Here is a 22,381-nt window from a genome sequence, read left to right on the forward strand (position 1 = left end):
ACATTACCGACATTGTAAACGTGTCACAAAGTATAGTAGATTGGATAACAGTTACAAACAGAATTATATGATATTGAGTGGAAAAAAAGGATGTTTATTCTTTTGTTATTGTTTTGTTGTTAACAAATTGCATTGTACAATGTATACATCACTTTATTATATAGACGCGTATTGGAAATAGTTCAAAAAAATAGGGATTGAAATACAAAGTACGAGTCAAATATATGTTTTGGAATTTGACACGTTCATTTAAACGTGATGCAACGTGCGATATTGGCGGTTTTGTTTTAACGAAGATTAAGGGGTGGCATTTGTCCTTCTGATTTTCAGTATTTTTGTAGTTGTAGTTTGATAGGTGCATAATTAATAAGTTGCGAAATTGATTAAATAGAAAGCATCACGTGAATGTGACAAGCAGTTTACTTAATTAAAAATAAGGAATTGACAGACAATTACAGAAACATGCTTTTTTTCAAATTAAAATTTAATTTTTAAAATCGTTACGTATAAGTAAAAGGCTGATTTTGTATTCAATACAAATGTATGGATGTGTTTTGAAGATACTTGACACTTGTTTAATTTGAAAATGTTCTCGAATCACTCTTTATTCACATGTGAATATCCTCTCAGTGTTTTGTAAGGACTATTTTTATATTTTTTATCTTTTTTATCCTTTATTTGGATTGAGTAATCTTTGAATAGGGTCGATATTTCCAATAGTATATTTTGTATTTCGTCGACATTTCAAGGCCCCTGTATCGAACGCCATAAACTTTTGCTAATGGAGTTCGATTTAAGCAACCGCGTTAAGGTGGCATTACAGTTCAGGGTGGAACTGGGCCTCAACCAGCATGCGTCTCCAGCCAGCTCGATCCCTAGCTAGTTGGCTCCAGTTTCTCACTCAAAGTTGGTTGCGGTCCTTACCAACATACGTGCGCCACCTGAGTCACGGTTTTTTTCTCTTCTGCGCTGTCCCTCGGGATTGGATTCGAAGACCTTTCGGGCAAGAGCGTTGATATCCGTTCAGTCCATATATGACCAAGCTACCCAAGTCGTTGGAGTTTAATTACGTTTACCAGGTCAGTGTCGCTTTACTGCCCGTACAGTTCGTCGTTATATCTTCTCCTCCTCCATTCCATTCTCCAGCTTTTCAGACGGGACCAAAAATCACCGAAGAAGTTTTTGTCGAAGCATCCTTAGACGCTCTCATTTTTCTTTGACAGAGTCCAGGCCTCAGCGCAATAAATGAGAACCGAGATGATAAGTGTCTTAAAGATGCTGATTCTAGATGCTCGATAGAGGACGTTACTACTCTATTGCCTTCTGAGTCCAAAGAAACACCGATTTGCAGAAGTTATTTTTCGTTTGATTTCAGCGCTGCTGCCGTTGTCTGTGTTTATAGCGTTGCCTAGGTAGTCAAAGGCCTTAACTATCTCAAAGTTATAGCTGTCCATGGTGACGTTTTGTCCAAGACGTCGTTGTTCGTTGTTGTCTGAATTCACACTAACAAGAAACTACTGGGTTGTTGACGAACGGCTTCAGCCGTTCACATAATACGGCAGAGAGGATCTTACAAGCAATGTTCAGGAGACTGATGCCTCTGTATAGTTGGCGTAATTTAGGGGGTCTCCTTTCCTATGTATTGGGCAAACTATGCTGAGATTCCACTCATCGGGCATGCTTTCTTCCGACCATATTTTGCAGATGAGTTGGTGCATGCCGTAGCGTGATGGTTAGTGCGTTGGACTGTCATACAAGTTGTCTTGGGTTCAATCCCTGCCTGTGCCACCTAACGGATACTGCCTCTTGCGACGAATTGACAAATCCTCCAAGAGTAATTCTTGGCATGAAAAAGTGCTTTCTCAAATTAGCCGTTCGGATTCGGCTTTGAAAATTTAGGTCCCATCCATTCCTGACAATAGTACTCTCACACAGGAATGGTTGGGAGTTGTAAGTCACTAGGCCCTGGTTCTTCATGGACTGTTGGACCACCTAATTTATTTATTTTAGTTGGTACATGCTCCTTACCAAGTCATCGCCTGCTGATCATGTAAGCAACCGATAAAGAACATTTTTAACGAAAGAATAGTTTTTCGAGCTTCTATTTGATCAATTTATAATTGCTAAGTATTATGTTAATATGGAAAGAATCTTGCTTAGGGAAATAATTCGAAATAACTGGTTTTTAAAAGTTTTACTCCAAAAAACATGTGTAATGTTTTAATTTGTGTTTGGTTTTAAAAAGTCCTTACAATCTTAAAATGTACGGTTTTAGGAGGGACTAAATTTAAAAATAAACCAAAGATATTTTCAAATAAATTTTGTTCCAAATATAATATCAAAATGTCCAAAACGGACTTTGAACGAAACTTCAGAGGGTCAAATTTTTTGTTTAATAGAAACGGAAGCCAGTGGCATGATAGTTAGTGCGTTGAACTGTCATGCCAGATGTCTTTAGTTGTAAGGCACTATGCCCTGGTTCTAAACGGACTGTTGCGTCACCTAATTAATTTATTTTAATGGAAACGAAAATTTAAAAAAATGGATCAAACCAAAGATGTCACGAAGGAACGGGTGTTTTTTCAGACGTATGGTTTTCAATCTGGTAGTACTTCTTTTTTGAGTTTTTCTTTTGACAGCTGTCACTTGATCTATGCTCAATCCTGAACAAAGGTTGAAAATCGTGCAAATTTATTTAAAATAAAAAAAGGCTGGGATGCGACCCACACTGATAACTTCCGATCCCGTCTGTAGTTTGTCTATATGTACTCGTATCATTTTTTACCAAATTTGACTATTTTTTGTAGATTTTATTTTTTTATGAAAAAACGGACTGTTGGATTTTTATGTGAAAATTACTAAATATTGAAAACAATATTTTCTGTGAAATAAAATAAGTTTGAAGCCAATATTTTTAATTTTTGAAAAGCTATTTTAGTCGAAAGTAAATTTTTACCAAGTTTTAGTATTGTTTTTTTAGAGTTTTATTTTTTGTAAATAACTGTCAATTCGATTTTTATCGAAATTTTATCGAATGTTAAAAACAATATTTCTTATAAGATAAAGTTAGTTTAAGGCCAATATCTCAAAAAGATATTTGAATCGATATTCAATTTTTACCAACTTCGAGTTTTTTTTAGATTTTTATTTTTTATAAAAAGACTGTCAATTCGATTTTTCTCAAAATTTATAAGATTTCAAAAACATTATTCTTCGTTGCACAAAATTGGAAATCATATTTAAGTTGTAAAATTTTGGACTTGACAAATTTTTTTTTCAGTTTTTTTGATGTATAAAAAAAACCGTTAAATGGATTTGTTTCAAAATGTTTTTACAAAAAAAAAATGTATAAAAGTTGGTAAAAATTGATTTTCGACTCAAATATCTCTTAAAAAATTTTAAATAGGGGCTTCAAACTTATTTTATTTCACAGAAAATATTGTTTTCAATATTCAGTAAGTTTATAAAATCCAACAGTCTATTTTTTCATAAAAAATAAAATCTACAAAAAATAGTACGCAAATTTGGTAAAAATTGATACGAGTACATATAGACAAACTTTTAAACAAATCGACAGACGGGATGGGAACTTTTCAGTGTGGGTCGCACCCAGACTCTTTTTTTATATTAAAATAGTCATTGCATACTTTTCGGCATTATTATTTATTCTGTATGATCAAATCAGGTAAATAGGTTTTTAAATTATCTGATAACATTTAAACATTTTAGTTTTAGTGTAAATTTCACTCTTTGACTGTGAAAGTCAAACCTAGAGCTTTCAGATGTTGTCTCACTTGTCCTAGCATTTCATTGCAAAATTTTGAATTTCTAAAGCAGTCGAAATTAATACAAAATGTACTAAAATTTTAACCAAGATTCTTATCTTATCTTCTACTTTGTTTGGAAAATTTTTTTGATAATGTGTTGTAGATGTCGTTAGCCACGCCCATTCCGTAGTAAAATGTTTATTTTAATGTATGTCTACGTTATTTTGGGAGTCCTTTAGAAACTCTAGTTTTTTTTCTTAAAATGATAGTCATATATTTTTCTGGATCAAATTTCCAAATAAGAGCATAAGCAAAGTAAATATTTTCCACCCAAAAGATAAAATTAAGTAGTTTCCCACCCGTCTTATAATTCTCTGTTATCAAGTTAAACGTCTCAACATTTTGAAAAAAAGGAAAATTAGGGAATAATAAAGTTTAACAGACAATTTTGAGATTTGTTCTCAGGAAAAAAATCCAGAAATGTATGTTCAGATTTTTTTTCTTTTCAAAACAAAAGAATCGAAACTAGTTTTGAACATCTTTGGTTTTTTAAGTACTATCAGGTTAGTTATGCTTACTTTTTAGAGAAAAATTAATCTTTCAGGTCGTTCAAAAATATGCTCTTAAATTTGTTTGACTTCAGAACCGGAGTGCCATAATCTTAAAATTTCTCGCAAATCTTGGTTCCATTAATAACATTACTTTTCAAATATTTTAAGACCAGCTTAAAAGAATTAGGAATATGTGGCGGTCCTTAATTTTAATTTAATTTGTTGATAAAAAAGGTGGTGAATGTGGAAAGTGAAGAATAAATTAAAGCATGCAGTTATTTCTTTGGTTGAATATTGTTTGCCAACTTTTTAAAACGAAAAATATAAAATTTGTAATGTATTCTAAAGGTAATTGGACGACACATACTCCGGGATTAGGGTTACAATTCGTCCCCATTTTGGAGGGATTGTCCCCCTTTAAGATCACAGGAGATGTTTTGTCCCTCAAGACATAAAACGTGAAAGGAGGGCATAATGTCCCTCTTTTTAAAAATCCGTAAATTATTTTTATTTTCAAGCAATATTTTTTATCACAAAAACTTTTTCCACTTTTTGTATTCTTTAATTTAAAAAAAAGTGAATACTTCCATCATAGTTATTTAAATTTTCACAGCTGAATAGATCCATTCTTTTAACAAAACGTTACCAACTTCACTCGCAAAAAGTAATTTTCCATCTGTCACTTTTTTCATTTCAAAACAGTTCTTTTATTTGTGTCTCAATAAAATTAAATTTGTTAAAATGTCGGACTCAAATGTAATAAAGACTTACTAATGTATTATACTTATGCACCTTCAAATTACTGAATGTTAATATGGAAACAACAATACCTGTACTTTATGTTCCTTTTTATTAATTATTTTATTTAGTTTTTATTTCATGTCTAAACATATGAATGTATTTACAGTTTTGTCATTAATTTTCTTTTCTTATAATAAAATTAGTAGTTGAAAACAAAAAGAACAATAATGACTTATAACTTTTTGCGCCCCCCCCTCTGGATTTAAAATGCTCCACCAAATTAATCAAAATGTCCCCATTTTTGGAAATTGTAATCCTATCCGGGATGGAAATAAAATAAGCAGGTTTCGTCCCTTTAGTGGGCTGATTTTAATTTAAACCAACACGTTGTGAGTAAAAAATTCGTTTTATTTAAATTTTCAATGATATTGAGTTCAATATTTTGTTTCAAGTCCACTTTTAGACGAAATTGCAAAGCACAAACAAAAACTATAGTCCTGAGACTCAAATCAATACTTTAGTTGTGAAATCGATATAAAACTACAGCATTTTCCACACATTGGTTCTAAATTCAATGGGCATCAATTCTAAGAATTATGCATAAATCGCATTGTCCCTTAAAGCAATAAAATTTAAATTTTCATCGATTTAATTGATTCCATTCCATTTCAACGATGTGTGCTTGATGAGTTTTTGATGAGCAATTAAAGTTAGCTTTGTGAAGTCAAACAACAATTTATTGATTTGATTTGATGTGAAGTGATAGATTACTCGTAGGTGTTGTGGGGTCATTATTGGAAGACTTTTAAGTTAAGGGTTGTTTTGTTGGACGTTTATTTCGGTTTAATAATTAATGGATTGTTTTAAACTCAATTTTCAAACTTTGAATTCAAAATTTTGCATTGAACTGTCTTCTCTCTTTTGTCAAACTTGTCATCATTTTGTTTTGTTGGCATCAACCAGAAGCAGCACCAGCTTAAAAGTAGCTTAAGGGATGAGAGTTCAATTATATCCACAATGAACAAAATAATCTTTTTAACATAATGCAAACACCACCTTAAATAGATCCACTAAAGGTAAGCAAGCCATGCAGGTACTACGTGTTGCCTTGAAGTTTTTCATATGTTCAAGTTCCAATGTACAGAGTGTAAGTAGGGCAGATAGGGGGAGTTGATCTGCGGCTAGTGTATCTATAGTGCAAGGTAACAAAAATTAGAGTATCAGATTTCGGAAGTACCATCACCTCACCTCACCATATCACATCGCATCATCACGGTTTTTGTATACAAAAGAGGATTTCATATGATGTCAGTATATCTTTCCGTATTTTATAAAACACCTTTTCTGCGCTTGTACAAGCTCTGAAATAGGTCTATATAATTTGAATCTATGATGATGCAGGTATCAATTACTTAGCTAGCCATATAGCAAGATATAGCTGTGTTAATTAGCATGCGATAAGTTTTCAGTTCAGTTAACAATAGGCTATGGCATAGAGCAGAGAGGGTTTCAGAGAGAGTTTTCATTATAGGTTTTTTGGGTTTTGCTTGTCGATTTAATTAAACACACAAAGACAAAGCTCAGAAATCAATTAATGAACCTAATTTACTTTTAAAAGAAAATTTATTTCGGGCTTCATGCTATTTTTAAATATAGTAATAAACAGCTATACATGCCAAACATAAAGAGAGGTTTTAGTGTATAAACAAAAGGACTTTAAATGTTTAATTTAATTGGAATTTATAGGTTAACGAGGAAATAAATATATATTTCCATTTTCCAAAAGCTGATGACACATTTTTATGTTAGTCGTAGAAAATTGATAAATTTTGAGATAAATGTTCACACTATAAACATTTGTTCATACATGTTTCAGTTTTCTGGAAATGTAAAACAAAATTTTTGTAACACTTTGAAAAATCTTGCTTTTTCACTGCAAAAAATGTGTTTGAATAGTTGAGGTGAAAATATAAAGAATGAGCCCTCGGAGCTCCGGGCTTTTGATCATATATTGACAAATGATGTCATAAAAGTACTGGTTCCAGATTTTAAAACTATTTTACACAACTTCAAACGCGTTAAGCTCAGATGTTATTTTTTCTCAAAAGTTTGTTTTGATTTTTCGTGAGGTTTTGAAATCAAATAAATTGAATTTATCGCGCAAGCAGCTTAGACAGCCTATCGTTGGTACGTTCAGCTCATGGAGCAAGAAGAAGCGCATACTGGGGGACGTTGGTGCGTAAGGGAGCTCAATATATAATGACTTCATCGAAACTCATTTTCTGTTCTACAAAAATCAAACGTTTTCAAGAAATAATTATTGTTTAGTTATTCTATGTACATATATTTCACTAACTCAATAACCAATGGTTATCCCATTAGGGACTTGAAAGCAGGGCAAGTTTCTAGGATCTGATTGGCCAGCTGCAAAAAACTTGGCTTCCAATTAAGGAAACTTTGTTGGAAAGTTTTTCTGAACAGCTAGTCAAGAAAAATCTCCCTTACTATCAAGTCAAGTCTACTCATGTCAAAATGACAGTTGATCATGTTTTTTTCTTTAACTGAAAGCTGAACTTTATTACTCTATGATTCATTTATTTACTGCACAACTTTATTTAATGCTTTCTTTAAAAGGATTCCTCGTCAATTTTGAAAAGATATAACAAATACTTCTTGACAATAAAACATACAAATCGTGGTCGACTTGTAGCTTGATTGAGGAGTGTTTTTAAGTAAGTAATTTTGTTGGTACTTTTTGTTCTATGAACTGGAAAGTTCTGAATTTGAAATTCATGACGCTTGAAAAACTAACTAGTTGCCTTGCTCAAAATTTAAGTTAAACGACTGAAGTTGACTGCAAATGAATTCCATTATGTTGGCTGAACCTGCCCAATATATTTTGTTTGTTGACTTTTTTTTTTACAACTGTTGAGCTAGAGCTTTCGTTTGGAGTCACATTACGTAACATTACGATCTTTTCCTAACGATTGTCAAACGAAACGTTAAGTCAAAGCTTCATTGTGATATCATCCATTAAATTTCTATGGCTGAACTCGTAAACGTCAGGCGAAGCTGAAGCGTGTTTGTGTTTCAGCCATTACGAATTCTATCTTCGGCAACATAAAGTAGCCATTCGCTTTTCACCATTCTTCTTTGCAAACTTATTATATTACAAATACAGAGTTTTTATTTGAAAATTTGACTTTCTCACAATCAACACGTAATCATACAATTATTCTTCTTTTATCAAACTGTCTTCTTCGAGACAGTTTTTTTTTGTCATTCGCTGTAGAATGTTGTGCCACTTTCTATCAGACGCAAATTTGAACATAGACATTTTTTAAAATCTTTACTTTGTTATTTATTCAAAATTTAGATTTCAAACACTTCCTTTGAAAAACCATAAAAACCTGTATTATAGTATGAAGACGAGAGTTGTTTTAAGACTGATTTATTCATCAATATAATATAACTTAAAACTATGACATTTCTCTTATGCAGATACTAAACTTATAAACTAAACCTATAATAAGAACTATACTTCTCAACTTCATATGAAATGTTCTCACAACAACCTGTATTTAATTTAACAGTATGTAATATTAGTAATATCCTTCTTTGTAAAATTGATGCTGCTTCATGCTTTGATCTCTTCTTGTGATGTACACATTAGTTTATCTATTTCACACTAGGTGCCATTTTGTCTTGTAATGTGTGGCGACACTCCAACGATAGTCACGCTCCTGTTGGCAAATTTCAACATTCAACATCTTAACCTCGAACTGTACAAAAACAGAACTAGAACATTCTAGAGCACAACAAAGTTTTAATTCAAAGTGTACAAAAACCAAACTGTAACAGTGAGCATTCACTTTGAAGTTTGAACTCACTTTAGTTCCTTATGTCCAAACGCACACAAAACAATGGAAAAAAAAGATATTTCCCATACCGGGAATCGAACCCGGGCCTTCTGGGTGAAAGCCAGATATCCTAGCCACTAGACCATATGGGATACACAAATGTTGTTAAGTTAAATTTTGCCTTTCAGGCCAATGCAAATTTTTCAAACATTCATAAAAATAATTATTATAATGTAAAAAATCTATTTTGAGAAAAGTTTAGTCATTTGAAAAACACCAGAAGTCTTACGAAATACATCTAATTTATTGTTCTTTCGGCTGGAAACCCAACAAGACTTTTGTTAGTTTCGTCAAAATCGAAAAATTTAAGTCTCGTGTCGGTCTCGTTTACTTCTTGCCAGTTTCATAAATAGTTTCGAATCTTTCTTAATAATTTAAATAATCAATAAGGCAGGTCAGAAGTTCTAGACAGTTCATTTGTTGCCAGTAAATTATTTTTTGACATGTTTATCCCATTTTGTTTCAATTATTATTAAGATCACAGTTATCCTCCAATAGAATTTGACATTTATTGCCATTCTGAAAAGGATTTTGACAACCTTATTTTACATTCTGTCACAAATAAGTTGTAACAGACTGAGACTGTCATTTTGGTCTCTCCTCCGAAAGGTCAAAAGCAATATTGTGGAACAGAAACGAGACCAAGACGTGACTAGTGTTCGTTGCGAGCCTTAATCATTCTGTAATGAGTCAATATTAAAGTGGCTTTAATCTAGTTTCAAGTGATGCTTATTCAAAGCAGAGATATTTTAAATTAGCATTTAAATACCAAAAACTATTTTTTTTTAAATTATATTATGAGAACAGTACCTAACTTAGATTTGGAATGTCTAATGAAGAAATTATTAAAAGATAAATCAAAAATGTCTCTTTCAAATTCCTGTTTTTAAGAAAATCATATCGATGAATCAATTAATCTATTAGAGAACAAAAAGTATTGCCAACCTTTATTTTCTATTCGTTTCTCATTCAATAGAACTGATCTGACAAATGATACATATACAATTTTAAGGATATAGGGACCTTTTATTTCTCTACTAAATATTTCCCGAGTTCAAATTAGAGTCCCTTGTAATTTGTTTAATAACCTATTTTTAAAATGCAGTATTGCACCATTCCCAAGTTCAAATTAGAGTCCCTTGTAAATTTGCAGTCCATTAAGGAATTAACTGTTTGAAAAAATTGTACGTCATACACGTATTTTAATGTCATAGAGAATGTCATTTAGATTCAGAATAAATAACAACGGACCAAGGTGCCTACCCTGAGGTACACCAGAATTAACAAACGACATTTTTGAACACTTTTTCACTAAGGTAAAATGATATCCAAGCTACTACGAGTAATTTGTCATGTAATCCGATTTCCTCTTATTAGCTAGTACTTCTAGGCTGTTGGTTAAAAATTTGTAAATTTTCTTTTTACAAATTCATATTGAATTTCACAGAAAAAAGATTAACAATTAAAAAAAGAGCATCACAAACGTTAGATACAAACAGTTTTGGGATAACAAACAATGAAGCTGAAGGACTATAGTTGCAGATAAAGAGCTGGGGATTGATTTGTGGGTTAATTTGAGAAACGTGTATTAAGATGAAATTGGAAAACGATAACATTTAAATGATTGTTTAAAATTAAAAGATCCTTTTTTATTTTCGGAAGAATTCTTGTTTCCCTGCGAAGAGAATCTTAAATCATTTTGGTTGCGTCAAAACATATCTTGATCGATGTATTTGCAACTATTTAGAACCAATTTGTTTTCTCTCAGCGATAAGTCTCACCTAAGCGAAGTTTTACTTAAAACAAATTAAAATCGAACAGAACTGAAGTATGCTGAACGCATTCATTCATTTCATCTTTATTTCTACCTTCACCATATTCATATTTCACCACGAAAATGATATTTAAATAATTGTCTCCACAACAAACTTTCATTATAATTTTATTAAGATACTTCTTTTCATTTCCTTTAAGTTCTAAATTTGGACCGTTTTTCTTAAGCTCTTCTACTCACCGTAATTAACTAAATACACATATTTGACAGAATGTACTTTTTGACTTTTTAATTCAAAAACCCTTAACTCACCATAAGTTTTTAGGAAGAAAAAAAGCTTTAAAATTGTTCAAAACAATTTACGAAACCATTTTCTTCAAACTATTTGTTTCCAATATATTAAGTGTTTACTATTGCATATGACACGCCTGGACGTACGCCCCTTACCACCACCAAAGGGCCAATAAATATCCCTTGGCATATAATTTACCATCAATCATTTCCATAAACCATAATGAATATTAAATGACATGCACTGAACGCAACCCACATCAAGGATGCCTTCTATATACAAACATGCTCCTGTATCTATACATACACATAAAATAAATGTAATAATATGTATTGCATATGTTTGTATAAAATTGTGGGTGTAAATAAATATATACACACACAAACTTACCGATATTATGAAACTATTGCATTTACATTGGAAGCCTCATGATAGCCCCCTGACAACCAACCTCAATCACAGGAGTTATCCCTTGTCCCTCATCAACTTTTAATGTAATGGAACCTCAAAAGTTTGCAACTGATATTAAATTTATGTATATTGAAAATAAATACAAACACACATTTATGTAAACATCGTGTTAGCCGAATTAGAAGAGTGTTGAAAGTAGTTTTTGGCTCAGAGCTTTTACTTGCAGGATCAAAAATGTGTTCAATGACATCCTTTTTTCAGTTTCTGGTTGGCCGCCATATTACCACGAAAAGCAAAGATAAATTATTTAATCCGCTTAAATCATTCCGAGATTTAAAATTTCATGAAGAAGACAAATGTAGGCTAAACCAACATCCCCTCCACACTCCACATTTGCATCTAAAAGCCAAAGTCATTTCGCAAATTTTCAAAGTAAATTATTATCCTTTTTCCGGAATTATTTTTATTTTTGTGTATGGACGACATCATGTCTTGCTTTTTGCACATTTACTCTTTGATTGAAGCTGTTCCAATTCGTGTTCTTAGTTCTTAGTATTTTGCTGTCATAAATTTTAAGTTTTGTTTGTTGTTTTTCTTATTTTTCATTTCATATGAAGAATACTTTTTGGAACTTATCCAAAAATGGCAAATGTAGCCTGAAAACATAAGTAAATATTTGTATTTTGATAATGCAGAGAGCGTTGACACAGTTTGTTGTATTTTTGTTCCTTTTTTTCGAAACTTAAAATAAATTAAGATGAACTAAAAAAAAGTTTAGAGAGGACGAAATATGGACATTGAACCGAAGGAAAATGTCAATATGTTAAAATGTTTTTGTTTTTGAATGCTCTACATTTGGGGACATTGAGTGATTTCAATTCTAAGATTGTTTTATTGTTTAAGTTAACATTTTTAAAAAAATAAGTTTTTCTTTTTGAGAAAGCAATTAGTTAAAATAAAATTTCAAAAATCTCTACGAAATTGTGTTAACGTCTGATAATAATAAATCAAACTTACTTTTCAAAACCATTAAACGGCAATTGGGGTTATTGCATTTAAGTCAGTAATTTCAATAAGAAGCTTCGTATCCCAGCCTCTTTCTTAAAATATTTTTCCTTGAAGAGTGGTTAGTCTACATTAAATTTAAAAATTATACAAAATTTTCAATAATTTTTAGTTTGGAAAAACTTATAAACACACAAATTTAAAAATTAAAAGCGTAGCTAGGAAAAATATGTTTAACAACAGGAAATATTTGAATGTAATTGAAGTGAGGCCGTTTTTAAAAATTCTGAAAACAGATTGAATAAGTTACAAGCTGATAATACAGACAAACATACCTATATTTTTATGGTTTAGTATTTAAACAAATATTTTTATCTAGAGATCTGAAACAATAGTTTTAGAAATTTGAATAAAAAAAGAGATCAAACATTTTTCGAACATTTAAAAATTAAGTGTTGTGAAAAAAAACGTTCTTTTTTTCATTCAATGACATAAGAATTATTTAATTGTACACACAAAATATGTTGTTCTGAGAAAAAACACATTTTAAAGTTAAGGACATCATAAAAAAAGAGGCTAAGATGCGACCCACACTGATAACTTCCCTTTCCGGCTGTCCTTTGTCTTGCTTAAAAGTTTGTAGGTTTTCGTGTTTTTTTTTTTTTAAGTTGTCAGTTGAATTGTTCTTAAAAATTTAAAATTACCAACAATATTTTTCATATCAAGAAACAGTGTAGTTTGAAATTCTAGTTTTGTTAAATGGATTTTAAGACGAAAACATGTTTTTACCAATTTTAGTTGCATTTCTTAAATTTTTACAAATTGAATGAATGAAATTAATTTGAGAGATATCAAGGACCGAATATCAATTTTTACCAAATTTGCGCACTATTTTTTTATAAAAAACGGACTGTTTTGTTCTGAATATCGGAAACAATATTTTCTGTGGAATAAAAGAAGTTTGAAGAAAAAATTTTTCAAAAGCTAGTCGAAAGTAAAGTTTTACCAAGTTTTAGTATTGATATTTTTGTTAGGTTTTTATTTTTTGTAAAGAAATAGATTTTCCTCAAAATTTTACTGAGTGTTGACAACAATATTATTTAAAAGATGGAAGTAGTTAAAAGCCAATATCTCAAAGTTTTAAAAAGATATTTGAATCGAAAATCAATTTTCACCATTTTTTATTAATTATTTTGTTTAGATTTTTATTTTTTGTAAGAAAACTGTGAATTCGATTAATTTACAATATTTCTTGTAGGTTAAAAAACCTGTCAATTGAATTTTTCTCAAAATTTTACCGAATGTTGAAAACATTATTCCTTATAAGATTAAATAAATACGAAGCCATAATCTCAAGTTTTTGAAAAGATATTTGAGTCGAAATTCAATTTTTACCAACTTTGAGTGATATTTTTATGTTAGGCTTTTGCTTAATTTAATAAATTTAATTGAAGTCTTTACCGTCATTGGTTCGTGAGATATTTAGGGTTCACCTTTTTTCTAAACTACTATGGTAAAAAAAACACCTTTGCAATTTTCTTGAGAGCCCTTTCTGCATCTTTCTGCCTTATTATCCATTACAATAACTTCCTATGGGAAGTTAAAAATATTTAGAATTAAATCAAAGAAAGTTAATTCATAAAAAGTATATGTAATTAATTATTAATGAAATTAATGCTTTGTTTTGAATAAGGCCTAATAATAATCTTGATCAATTTTCAACATAAAAGGGTAAAGACTTTTAAGGTCTGTGATACAGCAATGGTTTTTTGATATTTGCACTTTGAAAAGTCGTACTTAAAATAAGTATTTTGGGGTTGCAAATGCATATTTAGTGCCCCAATGAAAAATGTTAATGTTCTCAAACAGTTTGTTTTAAAATGTGGTGTAAGAACTTCATGTTTACGATATCCAAAAAATATATTTTTCTGTGAGGCACAAAAGAAAAATTCAGCCGACCGGCCTTAGAGGAAAATGCTATAAAATCTTTACACTGCATTCGAATGATTTTCAGTTTAACATTAAGAGTCTCAAAAGTGAAAGCTGGCTAAATATTTCAAGGTTTTTGAGATATTTATCAATGGGGCTATAAACGCAATCTCCTTCTTGAATTAGTGAACGACCAGGTTTCGAAAATTTTTGAATCTTACGAATCATCGTACATTTAACTGATGTTGATTTGTTAAGCAAAATTATTAAAGCTGTTAACATCACTTTATTCTTGTTTTGGGGAACGCATGAGTCACTCAAAAGAGTTATTAATGCAATGAAAGGATTATCAGAAATAATTTGATTCAATATTTGAAATATTTGCCTTTCATTCAAAATAGCACAATATGTTAGTTTGGATTTTTGTGGCAGCAAATGAGAAGCAGTCATGTTGGAAACATTAAGTTTTCTCTTGTAGAAAAAGGATGAGGAATTTCCTTTTGGAAGACAGAAAACACTTTGTAAATCAAAACACACTATTGCGTGTTTTGGATCAATGTTTTGTCTATCTAGGTCCCTCTCTCCTTTCATTGCTTCTTTTTCATTTTTGTGGTGTTCAAAAACTTTGGTTTCCTCTTGTGTTGGATTGGTTTTATCTTTAAAAACCGAACAACGGTCACGCTGGTGAAGGTCTTTTTTTGGTCAGTAAAAAGAAATGTTGAACTTGTAATTGAATTTCCTTCTGTAAATATGTTCCTTTACAGGGTTTTCCGAAATTTCCGTATACATTTTATACATTTGATGAACGTTAAGATTCCCATCAAAGCATATCTGGTAGAAGAAGCTCTACAATAATCTACAATAATGGGAATCAATGGTTAGAAAACTTGAAATATGATCGTGGACCTCTTTAATACTTTCTGGAGAAGTTACATTCTTAAAATTTTTTGCTGTTTGAAGGGCAACCATTGATCAAAGAAATAGTAAATTCTTCTTTCACTCATTGACAAAGTTCTAAGAAAAAAAATGTTCATTACACATACGACAAAACAAAGTTTAGCAAAAAAACGGGAAAATGTATGGAAATTTTGTCGTATATCCAAAATATTGGCGTATACGACAACAGAACATACAAAAACAGCGAAAATGAGGATTTACGACTAACTTCACGCTAAGTATCTCAGCAATGGTAAGCGATAGGAAAATTCTGATGACATAAAAGCATCATTAGTAAAAAATGCATCATTAGTTTAAAAACGACCAAGTTGGCGTTTACGCCAAAATAATTCTGGAACGACAATAAACAATTTAAATGAAAACAAAAACTGATATCCACAGATTACTGAGTTCTAGAAAACTATTTGTAGACATAAGGTAAAGATTAAGATCCTTAGAAAAATTGCAACTGTATTTATAAGTTAAATGAATTGATTTTCTACAGTTCAGTTTTGCATCCTTCACTTTGGTTAAAGAACATTAATAATCTTTAAATGACCGAACAAAGTTAAGGGATTTAGAAGATGTTGCAAGAACTACTCTTACTACTACTTACCAAAGACTAAGCAAAGAAAATAAATGAATCTTACGAAACACTCAAAGACCGTTCATATTTTATATTTTTTAAAGTCTTCCACCAATGGGTCACAATACAAACAATTATGCCTTTCCTGTTCTAATGAAAATATGTTTCAAGCGTACACTATTTTCGAGTTTTATTTATTTATTAATTGAGCTATTTAGGCTCTAAATGAAATCCAATGAGGTGAGGATGCTGAATTTTCTATTCATGTGCCATTTATCTACATGATGTGTTGCATATCAACACTTATAGGGTCTTTGCACCAACTCGGGTTTTTGGTTCATGTCTTTATCGAAGCCTAAAAATGGACAGAGTTTCGACTTGTCAGAAATTTGGTGCTCTTATTTACTTCGTCAAAAGAACTGTTTCCATGTATCCTCACGCTCAAATCGTTATTATACGTGCGATTTCAATGTTCACAATGTGGCTCCTCTATTCAGGTCAGACAACACATAAAGGGATGTGTGCTGAGATTTTTGCTTAGTTTAACCATATTACTCGGCTCATCAATGATCCTACTCGAATATCGGACGTTAATGGCTCTCATTTCTGACTCTGATAGATACACAATCGTCAATCATCAATCATGTTTCGAGTTGCAAAAAGGTTGTTTAGAGCCAACCCAACTGCGGAAATTAGAAAAAGGTTTGTGAAAGCCAAAAAGACCTGCAAAGCCCATATTTCAAGGACCAAATTTTTCCATTATCAAAAATTACAACAAAAAATACTGAAATGTCCCAAATGCAGTAAAAATATTTGTTACTCATTCATAAAAAGCATACAGAATGGTTCCTGTTCCTCAGTACCTGCGCTTGTTGCCAATGATATTCTTTTAGTAAACTCTATTGAGCTACCTTGTTGAAAAATCACTTTAACTGATAGCGAAAAGTCCCAAAAGACCTCAACAAACATAAATCCACTGGTCATGATGGTAATCCCGCTGCTATACTGAGGAACTGTTCTTCCACGCTAGCAAACCTACTGTGTAAGCTTTTTCATTTATAATATTCTTCTGGGCTTGTTGCAAGTAGCCAATCTTTAAGTATTGAATTTTTCTCTCCCTAACATTATCGACCACTAACGTCCCATTGTTCTAAAGTCATGAAAACGCTGATTAATTATTATCTTAAGAAATATCTTGAGGAGCGAAAGCTTCTTAATGACCGGCAGTACGACGGCGTTCGTAGCAATAGGTCCACTAATGATCACATGGTTCATCTCCCCGAAAAGTGGAACAAATGTTTACATCGTTTTGGAGAAAGTAAGATTCTTGCAGTTTATGTTTCAAAAGCATTCGATAAAGTCTGGCATTTTGTTCTCTTGTCTTTCGAAGCGTTAAATAACAGTTGAGTTAAACGGATTCAAGTCTGAAACCTACACGACAAATACTAGTGTGCTCCAGGGCTCCGTTTTGCCCTGGGCCTCTTCCTTATTTGTACAAATATTTTGCCACCCACATCTTTCTCTCCTACTGATGTGGCTAAAATATATAAAACCTTTGTATAAACGTCCAAAACTTGAGTGGGCAGTATTCCCAGTTTTTGAAATTGTTGGAGACTATAATATCAGTTACCTACTCAATTCCGGTAGACGGCCAAACCATTTTATAACTTAAAATAAACTTACAAAGAAAATTTTGCACAGTATTAAAATTTTGAAGTCAATAATAAAACTTAACTACTCAATTATGTGACTCAAACATCGTTGTAAACTTTATTATCTCACCTTTTTTTACCGTTATTTTAATGGTCTATAATCTAATGAAATAGTCAGTTGCATTCCTCAACTTCAACAATTTAGTCGTAATACTTGCACTTCTGGGAATCAGCATCGATGTACTTGAGCCCAACTTCTCCGCACTAAAAAACACGGAAGTAAATTCACAACCGAACTTCAAGAAAAAATTTATTTTTGAAACAAAAATATAAAAATTATTGTTGCGGCTCAATCACATGAACGTGCTACAAAATCACAATTTTGTTTTATATATTTTTTTGTTTGTAAGAAAAAATCACGAATACACCTCAGAGACCATTTAAATTTAAGTAGGTTATAAATGTGTCGTTTTTCCGATTGTTTAAAGTATTCTACGTGCATTTTCGTTTTAAGCAATTATAGCAACATTTATTCAGGCATTTATACTGACTTTCAATCTTATAATAAACGATTACAACAAAGATTGATGTACGACTTTGTGGTAAATGGTTTAACATAAAAATACAATTCACTGAATTATAAAATTAAACAAAAATACTTTAATACTTTTATATTGAACTGCTACAGTTTGTTGCTTAATGATTGTAAGATCGAAAGGTCTTCATTCGTAACTGATTTTCTTACATTTAAATTTGTGTTCATTTTTTTAATTTCAGACAAATTTAAAAATTTAATGAAATTTCGAAATAAAAAATTTAATTTTTTGAAAGAACCTTTAAAATTTAGAATTTTTAGGAAATATTTTTAAATTTGAAGGTTTTTTTTTAAAACAAAGAGTGTCCGACTTTTGTACACGATAACTGAGTAAATTCAATAAAAATAAAAGAGCCTGGGATGCGACCAACACTGATAACTTCCCACCCCGTCTGTCGATTTGTCTTGCTTAAAAATTTGTAGGTTTTCGTGTTTTCTTAAATAAGTTGTCAGTTGAATTATTCTTAAAAAATTTTAAATTACCCACAATATTTTTGTATCAAGAAATTATTTAGTTTAAAAATCTAGTTTTGTTTAATACATTTTTAGTCGTAAACAAATTTTTACCAATTTTAATAGCATTTCTTACCTTTTTACAAATTGAATGAAATTAATTTGAGAGATTTCAAGAACCGAACATCAATTTTTAACAAATTTGTGTAAAATTTTTTGTAGATTTTATTTTTTTATGAAAAAACGGACTGTTGGATTTTGTTGGAAAAAAAAACTACTGAATATAGAAAACAATAATTTCTGTGAAATAAAAAAGAGTTTGAAGACAATATTGTGAATTTTCGAAAAGGTTTTGATTCGAAAGTAAATTTTTACCAAGTTTTACTATTGTTTTTTTGTTAAGTTTTTATTATTTATAAAGAAATAGATTTTATTCAAAATTTTATCGAATGTTGAAAACAATATTTTTTAAAAGATGAAACTAGATAAAGCCAATATCTCAAAGTTTTGAAAAGATATTTAAGTCGAAAATCAATTTTTACAAACTTTTATTAATCTTTTTGCTTAGATTTTTATTTTTTGTAAAAAAACTGTCAGTTTGATTTTTCTCAAAATGCTTAAAAATGTTGAAGACAATATTTTTGTAAATTTAAATTAGTTGGAAGCCATAATCTTAATTTTTTGGAAAGATATTTGTGTTGAAAATCACTTTTTACGAACTTTTATTTAATTTTCTTTTAAGTTTTTATTTTTTGTAAAAATAAGTATAAATTCAATTTTTCTCAAAATTTGTCCGAATGTTGAAATCAATATTTCTTATAAGATAAATTAGTTGGAAGCCATCATCTCAAGTTTTTCAAAAGATATTTGAGTCGAAATTCAATTTTTACCACCTTTATGTAATGTTTTTTTAGCTTTTTATTTTTTTTGATGTTAAAAACGTTTGTTTTTCCGTTGCACAAAATAATTTTGGACACGAAATTATTTTTATTCTTTTTATTCGTAAAATTTTAGAGGTGACAACATTTTTTTTTCAGTTTTTTCGATTTATAAAAAAACCATTAATTGATTTGACAAAAATTTAATTCAAGTCTTTAACGTTTTTGGTTCGTAAGATACTTCGGGTTAACCAAAATTTCCACCTTCTTTTTAAACAGCTTGGTTAAAAAAAAACTACCCACGCAATTTTCTTAAGAGTCCTTTTTGCATCTTTATGTCTTATTATCTGTTTAACAAAATTTATTTGAAGTCGATATCTCTTCTGGTTCTTGAGCTATGGACGATGATAAAAACGTCGCGAACGTACGTACACACGAACGCACAGCCATCTTTCTAAAAATCTTTTATTTCGACTCTAGGGACTTTGAAACGTCGAGAAATGTCAAAATTTTCAATTTGACAAATCGGACCCATTGCAATATCTTACTTCCTAGTCTATATTTTTGAAAAGTACAGACATTTTTAAATTGATCATTAAATGTTTAAAATTATAATCGTTAAAAGTTAAAATAATAATTTTTTAGGATCGACCTTCATTTATAATATTTCATATGTTATTGTGAGTTTTTAAGAGTTTGAAAATAAAGCTTTGAGTTATTCCAAAAATTACAATACCTGCTTAAGATTTTCATTACATCTACAATTTTTACAACCATTGACTTACAAACTTGTTAATGGAACTCTTAAAATATAGTGATCTGTTTCTAACTACAACAATCTCAAAATTTTGAAAAACTTTGTGAATCAAAATTAAAATGTCACTTCTAAAAATGTATATATTCCAAATATTTACATATGCAATCCAAAAACAATAATTTAGTAGTATTTCCATCCTCGCTGGTTTTTAAGGGCATCCAGTTAAATCAAACCCTAACCTCTATTCTACTTTTGCAATTCCAATCAAATCTTCTTTCTTACAATAATATATTTTCCTCGCAAGCCAATGCATTCCTCTCACAAGAATGCTTTTCCACTTAACAATATAAATTCTTAACAGAAATTCCTTCCTTCCTTACAATTTGTAATCACTCAATCGTTTACCATTTTTATATAAACTTAAAATACCCACTTAAAATTATTATCCATAAAATAGAGTTTTTAGTTCTCTGTTTTTGAAAAGAGTTCAATTTTCAAAGTAGGATAAAACTACTACACTATTCTGCTGCTTCCATCATCAGCAAACAAAAATAAATAAATATATAGTTCAATAGTCTTAGTCCTTAAAACAATCATCATCAGACTCAAAATATTGTTCGTTCCTCTGTGTTCGTTTTTTTGGCATTTACTTGGAATAATAGAAAACAAAAATAAAAACAACATCAAATTTACTATCTTCATCTTCATAGCTTCATTTTGTTTTATACATAGCTTAAAAAAATAAAAGAGAACATAAGAAAAAAAATATATAGAAAAATCAGTAAAAAGGGAAAACAAAACATTAATGGAGAACGTCATTGTGTTAACAGTACCATAACCATTAGTTTTACCCATTCCATTCAATTACAATCATTTCTCGTCCTTTTTACCTTTATTCACAATTCTATATAAAATTATATATCTACAGCACATGACACACAAAAAATATCCAAGGATCCTTAAAAGGATATAGTAAAAAAGACAAGAAGACAGATAAGACTATACTCTAACTCCATAGGTACACATTATTGTGTTTCCTCATTTCGAAGGAACGAATAAAATGGAGAATTTTGTTTTGTTTCACTGGAAATTTTTAAAATACAAAAAACAGGATGACAAGGAAATGCGAAATATCATAGATAAGTATATCGAAAGCAGTTCCCAGGAGGACAACAGGGAAACGAAATACAAATGAAATGAAAAACTGAAAAAATTGCATTATTCTATGTTCGAGGATGTATTCGATGTACAGGGTGGGTAAGAAGTGACTTTTTTAATAACTTTTAAAAATTTAATTTCAATCAAAAAGTGTGATTTCTTGGACTAAGTAAGGAATATAGGGTCCCTTAAATGAGACTAACTTAATGCTTACAGAACCAGTCCCGTTTTAGAGAATTTTCCAAAATACCTTGTTATACACCGGGGTTCAGCCTCTGCATTCCAGCTTGAATGTTATTCTTCAGCTGCGGGATTTATTACATGCTTATAGTTCCACGGAAAAAATCGTTCTCGAGGATCTTCTAAGGCTAAGTATACACCATTAGAAGATCTTCCAATATTTTCCGAACTGTCAAAAGTTTCCCAATGGCATCCAATCAGATGACTATTCCCAATTTTCCATCACGTGAAAACTGTCCGTTTATACAGTTCGATGATTTTATCCAAATAAAGAGTTTTTCAATAAGGACCGCTAAATGTTGAAATAGAATTAAACAAGCTGTGTGTAAGGTATTAACAAAATTATTTTTTTATTTAAAAGGCCCATGTATGTCATTAAGTGTGGAATATGACATCATTAAAATGCTCGCCTCGGCTTCTTATGGTGGCACGGATCCGAGTGGTCTGATTTTCAATGACTCTTCCGCATAGATCCACCTGAATTTAAGCGATGGCCTGTGTTATGTCCACCTTAAGGACATTGTTTGACAAGAAAAAGTCTAGCAGAGTCGAATCGCAATACCTTGTTGGCCAATTCCCATCACCCCTCCGAAAGATAACCTTACCTTTAAATCGTTCAATCGTGACGTTTGCTGTGCTGTGTGGCACGTAGCACTGTCTTGCTTGATAGGTCCATATCGTTCAATTTGGACCATGAGAAATTAGTTATCACCGTTATGCAGCGTTTGCTGTTGAC

The 22,381-nt window shown here is 30.8% G+C and overlaps 1 protein-coding gene and 1 non-coding gene across 7 annotated transcripts in view; one reads left to right on the forward strand and one right to left on the reverse strand.

The window, feature by feature from the left end:
• The window catches only part of LOC129940018 (uncharacterized), a 286,224-nt gene that overhangs the window by 191,606 nt on the left and 72,237 nt on the right, over positions 1-22,381 (forward strand). The window lies entirely within an intron of this gene.
• On the reverse strand, positions 9,000-9,071 carry Trnae-uuc (transfer RNA glutamic acid (anticodon UUC)). Its single transcript has one exon. It is a non-coding gene; the product is annotated as a tRNA-Glu (tRNA).

This window comes from Eupeodes corollae, chromosome 1 (assembly GCF_945859685.1).
Source record: "Eupeodes corollae chromosome 1, idEupCoro1.1, whole genome shotgun sequence".
In the NCBI taxonomy this organism is placed as follows: Eukaryota; Metazoa; Arthropoda; class Insecta; order Diptera; family Syrphidae; genus Eupeodes; species Eupeodes corollae.